This window comes from Notolepis coatsorum (assembly GCF_963971535.1).
Source record: "Notolepis coatsorum genome assembly, chromosome: 17".
In the NCBI taxonomy this organism is placed as follows: Eukaryota; Metazoa; Chordata; class Actinopteri; order Aulopiformes; family Paralepididae; genus Notolepis; species Notolepis coatsorum.
In genome coordinates, this window is record NC_140181.1 from 12424291 (window position 1) to 12430921 (window position 6631).

Genomic DNA, 6631 nt, shown 5'->3' on the forward strand with positions numbered 1-6631 from the left:
GGGATAAAGCGAAGAGTCCGGGACTAAGAGGACAACCCTGTCTAGAAGAACGCGAGACAGAGAAGAGTGGCGAACAGAACTTTCCCGTTAAGATCATGGCCGAAGGCTCAGTGTATAATACTTTGATCATATGAATGAAACCCTCACCCAACCCCATCCTTCTGAGAACTGCCCATAAGTAAGACCACTCCAATCTGTCAAATGCCTTCATTGCGTCCAAGGACATGACCACTGTAGGGGCTGCAATATCCTTGCTGGCATTAATCACGTGCAGTAACCGTCTGATGTTGTCAGTAACCAGGCGGCCTCTTATGAAGCCGGTCTGATCAGGGTGAACTAGAGATGTCATGTGCTTTTGAAGTCTGGTGGCTAGAACCTTGGCATATAGCTTAAGATCGGCTCCGAGGAGACTTAGGGGCCTGTAGCTGCCACATTCGGTGGGGTCCTTATCCTTCTTGAGTAAAACAGATATAAGCGCCATATTGACATCTCTAGAAAAATTGCCCTCTTTGATTGAGTGTAAGATCATTGAGAGTAATAAGGGGCCGAGTACATCCCAGAATGCAAGATAGAGTTCCGGTGGAATGCCGTCCCATCCGGGAGCCTTGCCCCGTTGCATATCCGCAATCGCCTCTCTAAGTTCAACCAGCGTGATAGGTGCAGCTAACAACCTAGCACTATCTTCTGAGATCTGTGGTAGATTGATTTGATCAAGAAAATCCTCCAGCTTGGTATGATCAAAGACCACCTCTGACTTGTACAGATTGGAATAAAAACAGCGAAATGTATCATTAATCTTTTTTGGGTTGGTGGTTACCTCCCCCTGTTGGTTCTTAATGGGAGGGATATCCGCAAATTGCTCACTGGCACGTATCTTCATAGCTAATAGGTGACTAGGCCTGGAGGCGTGAAAGTAGTAGTGCTGTCTTGTTCTGTGCATCTGAAATTCAGATTGTTGTTTTAAAATAGAGTTAATCTCTTTTTTCACTACCTTAATTTGAAGCTCCAGTCGATTAGAGTAGTTGTGCTGCAAGGAAGAGATCAACATGGCTTGAAGCTTTTCCAGTTCCTCTAGCTTGGAGAGACGTCCCTTGCGGAGATTAGATGCAAAGAGAGTAGTGTTACTTCTGATAAATCCCTTAACCGAATTCCATAGGATTCTGGGGTCCTGTACAGAGCCAACATTAAACTGTAGGAATTCAGTGAGCTTCTCTTTAAATTGCAAGTTAAACTCTCCGTTTTTCAGAAGTGTTGAGTTAAAACGCCATCTAGGGGCACAGGATGTTATTTTACTGAGTGAACCTTTGAGGAGGATACCTTTGTGGTCTGAGAGTGCTATGGGCACTAAGTCAACATCAAAGCTATCAAAGAGATGTGGGGAAGAAAAAACATAATCAATTCTGGAAGAGGTCTTATGTCTCGACGAGAAGAAGGAGTAATCCCTCGCAGATGGGTTGAGCGAACGCCACATATCAATTACCCCTGTGTCCTTAGACCAGGCCTGTAGGGCTGTGGTAGCTTGCTTCTGATCAGAGTTTTCCGTGTGATTGGATCTATCGATCAATGGATCCCAAACTGCATTAAAATCAGCTCCTACTATTAAAGAGTAATCAGGTAGTTTCAACATAGCTGAAGTTAGTGCAGCATAAAAGTTAGCGTCATACAAATTAGGGGCGTATGCAGAAATCAGCGCAATTTTCCGGTTAGAGCATTCTATTTTAGCAATAGTGATTCGACCATTTGCATCAGACCACACATCTAACAGTTTAATATTCAAATTTTTCTTCGCCACTATGGCTACCCCTCGGGTCTTGGTGCCAAAAGAAGAAGAACTTATGTTATGATAAAATGTATTTGCCAATTTTGCATTATCCGCCAATAAAAGATGAGTTTCACTCAGCAAAGCCAGATCCACTTGCTTCCTCTTTAGCCACGTTAGTACACTTGTGCGTTTATGTGGTATATTGAGACCCCCTGTATTCCAGATCAGGATATTCAAATTAGCCATAGTCTAAAAGGGATGCAGTCTGGTTGAATGTAATTCGTTTGGAGTAGAAAACTATAATAGATACATATTCACTTGTTAAGGTTCCATTGAGTACCGAGCGTGAGCGTGAAAACAAAAATAAAACAGAGCGAGTCGACTGAAAAGAAAAACAAAAAACACAATCCCCCATTCCCTCCCCCCTCCCCCCCACTACTATAACTTCTCCTATCCGGAGATTAAGCTGCATCCCACCTGGTCGTCTGCAAACTAAAACGCAAACAGCCAGGTAAAAAGCAGACTTCCTTCTCAGTGGCTACACGCCACGCTCCCACAACAGTAACAAAAAAAAGTATAATTAAATGCCTCTAAAAGGTAGAGAGGAGAAAAAAAAAAAAAAAAAAAAAAAATAAATAATAATAATAATAATAATAATAATAATAATAATAATAATAATAATAATAATATCAATAATAATAATTATTATCATTATTGTTAAACCGTAGTGGTTTAATTAAGTTTAAACAAGTCGACACACACACCCACAACTGCATGATAACAAATGGGCAGCACATCCTGCAAACTGGGGAGGGCGCAACATTGACTATTAGTCTATTGTTTCTTAAAGTTCGCTCTTAAAACTCAGAGCAGAGGGTACCTGCCAATGTACAGTTTCCTCCCCCTCAAATGTATGTATTCTCCTGTATGTCATAAATGTATGGTTGCCGCAGCACTATATATCTGCATGTAACAAACGTTTATGAATTAAGATTTGAAAATGAAAATGAAGCTAAATAAATTAAATGCATTCCTACATGCTGCACATACATACGCTGTAAATGGGCTTTTGGGTGAAGTAATAATAAGTGCATGCTTACACCTGCAGCCCAAGCATATACGCAAAAAAATATATACAGAAAGAAAAAAGAAAAAATACTTTAGATGAAAGAATAAATGCTGTATTCATGTTGCACTTACAAATGCAGTGGGGCTTTAAGCTAAATAAATTAAATGCATTCCTATACATGCTGCAAAGTTGTAAATGGGCTTATGGGTGAAATAATAATAAGTGCATGCTTAAACTGTGCATTCACACACACACACTGCACGAATGCATGTGCACTCACACACATTCATGCAGCCATGTGCATGCATCTGCAAGCCTAACACCACCCTAATTGTCAAAAAAAAAAAAAAAAAAAAAAATGTGCATACTTGGAGCCAATAACATGATGGCCACATGTCCTATAAAGTACATGTCCACAGTATATGCTCGAATAGGCTTTAGATTAAATAATAGGAAGTAGATATGCATGTGCACACACACATAGGCTTTAGGTGAAATAATAAGTATGCATGAATGCACACACCCACAAAAGAATGCAAACAAAAGATCCAAGAAAGAGAAAGATGAGTATCTTTCTGTGTGTTTTAGTCATATGTTCGGCAGATTGACGTGCAGAATTTAAACCCTACTAGTTAATTTGAGTTTTGGTCTGTGAGACAAAGTCAAAAACAACAGTCTGGGCTCGTGACAGTTTTTTTAAATACCTAAGCCAAATATCTTTGCTAAACCAATATTAGACAGTGTGCGCGGCCCAGTCAGGCCTGGTCATCGGGCCTCAGATTACGGCGTCAGGCTATGTGCATGAAATGAGCCTTGAAACTAAAAAGATTAGTGTGACAAACTGCAGTTTTTTCAATACTCGTTTTGATAGACTATTATTATACTTGAATCTCAGAATTTGCATACTTTATTTAATTGTCACGCGAAAACGCATAATAACAAGCTGCAATAGTAATGCAAATAGTTTAAAAAAAAAAGAGAACAAGTGATAATGACAATGATAATGATAATAATAATAATAATAATAATAATAATAATAATAATAATAATAATAATAATAATAATAATAATAATAATAATAATAATAATAATAATAATAATAATAATAAACAAAGCCCGCTAATTACCGGTAACCTATATTAGGACAGTGTTGACAAATAGAACGAAACCATTCAGCTGCACTGCATGTGCATATTGATCAAACGGCAAACGCAACCAAGTTGGCTGTTGACAGTTATTTAGTGATAGTTTCTCCTCCAATATTAGTAGTAGGCATAGCCTATAGTATAGGTGAGAAAAAAAATTAAATAGAGAAGAAACAGTTCAAGTTCATAGAACAGTCACTTAGCTGATCCGTCGTTTGTCCGCTGCAAGAAAAGTGTTAACTGTTAGCTCTATCAACATAATATAATACAATATTATATTAGAAATTATAATACATCTTATTGTGACATAATATGTAGACCTATATGGTTATTATTATTTAATAATACTGTATGTTATTGTAGCACCCTGAAAATATGGCTATTGTTCAAAAGTGCTGACTTGCCTTTTATCTCCCCTGGTGCACCAAGACATACTAACTAGCTTCCATTAATATTCTCTCAAACAATGACGCAGGCTTCTCCTTCTTCTACCGACTGGAATATGGATTATAAACGGTATCACTGGATCCTATTCTATCACCCAGTTTTCCCTGTGTGACTAGTTGGCGGTACCAGCAGGGGGCGGTGGCAGGCAGAGAACGTACGAGAGAGAGACGGGAAAGGAAGCAAGCCAATGGGGACGGAAGCGGGAGAACGACTCTCTTCGAGTTCGGACTTTGATGTGATCAGACGTGTCTCGACAGAGCCCCCGTGGTGTGGTCCACACGGGCGAACGGATTGAACTTGAGTATATGACGGGTTACCCTAGAAGGATCCGTGATAGTGCGTGAGTAAGAGAAACTGAACCCAAGGACTAACGTCCATAGATAGCGTGTTATAGTAGCAGTGTGACGGTATAAGTAGCATGCTGCTAACGGCTATATTGACTCCAGTGTACACCGAACGCGCGGCGCTGAAGAAGACCGGTGGTATAGTCAGCCACGTTGCGCAACAGTATAACCGTGTAGCAGGTGGGCTGTTTGGGACCCGGAGAGTAGCTTCAGTGTAAGGTAGGGCAAGTGTATGGAGGCGCGTCAACCCAGCACCGGCTGTCAACAACCAGCATTCACCAGCGTTTCGACGTCTGCTCGGCTCCGGCGGTCGACAGCCCAGCACGGGAGTTCTTCGTCCAGCAGAGGTCGCCATCACCCAGCACACGCTCTCAGCCAGCTACTGCCCTCTGCTCCAGCCCCGCTTGCTAGCGCCCGCGACGAGAGCGTTCGACGCCATCCTGCTACCTGGACGGTGGTGGCCCGGCGAGGCCGCCATTTTGATTGAGTACAATAGGGCGTCAATGCTCCGGATCTATTACACAGTACACAGTGTGGTGCGGCCTACGGGCGAAGCTAATGGTTGCTAACTACAGTTCATAGGGGTACCCCATCAACATTACATGCCGGCATTAGCATAGGACTTTTGTTCTGGTACAGTGGGCCCACATTTTTTATTTCCTTTGAGTGTGATAACGTGTTGGTTCTTTAATAATAATTCCCATTTAAGTAACCCTTTCCCTGTGGGGAGGTTACAGACCTGTTGCATCATAAGTAAAGCCTTGGAGAGGTATTAGTCTTGCCATATAATTAAAGCCTGATAGAGGTATTACACATGGTACTGACCCAGACGTGGGCGATGAGTCAAACACATTGAAGTATATTATCCCTGATACTAACCCAGAGGTGGGTGTATAATATACGTGTCTATAAGGTATTGAGTTACATACGGAGCCATAGTAGGACTTCAGTCCATCCGACCACTCCTATTAAATCATTGTAACTGAACAGTACAATTAATATAAAGACTTAAATGGGGTTCTGTGTGCGTGTCCATTCCTGTGCCCAGTATTAACTCTTTTGGTGTGGGTAACGTATATATGATTAACCCCTTCCTACCCAACTCTTCCCTTTTCATTATAAGGTTTCTAGTGGTCATCAAGGGAGGGTATTGCTTGCGGGAGGAACGAATCTATTTATGCATATCAGTCACTAGGTGTGGGAGGGTTAACGGAGGTAATCAGGGAAGTGAGAGCGAGTTGGGGAGTACTGCTGACCGCCCCGGAGAGGCGAGGAAGACCAGAGTACCAAACCAGGTTGGTAAATCCCGGGCCCCATTCACTCCCACTGCCGGGCCCCAGTTTGACGCTCCAGGCCCAAAGACGAGGGTGCAGTCAGACGGAGCTCTGCTGCGTCCTGCTACCTTGTGACTGCCAGCAACCGTTCCCACCAAGAAGGGATAATCCACCCTGCTACATTATACTTATCACTAGGAGGATTAATATGCAAAAGCTTCTCTTACTCCCCAAAGATCTTTAGCAGATTGTTAATGGCTTAAACTTAAAGGACCATACAAATTTATGGAAGCAGATAAGGACCAGCTAGCCCAGCTGTTGGTCAAAAACACCTCTCCTTGAGTTTTAAGGTAGGCTAGTGGTCTTTATCCGCTTTGTAACAGTACTATAATATACCTGTATGTCATGTATGTCCCTATGCCATAAATGTCATGATATGTTGTGTATGTCATAAATGTCACTATGAATTGAAAATGGGGGACCCTGATGTAAGCAAGACAAACGTCTTTCTCTGGTCTGCATCCCCTTAACAATTGTGTGTATTGAGCCGTACTGTATTGTACCCATCCTGCAATCTGTTAATACAATTT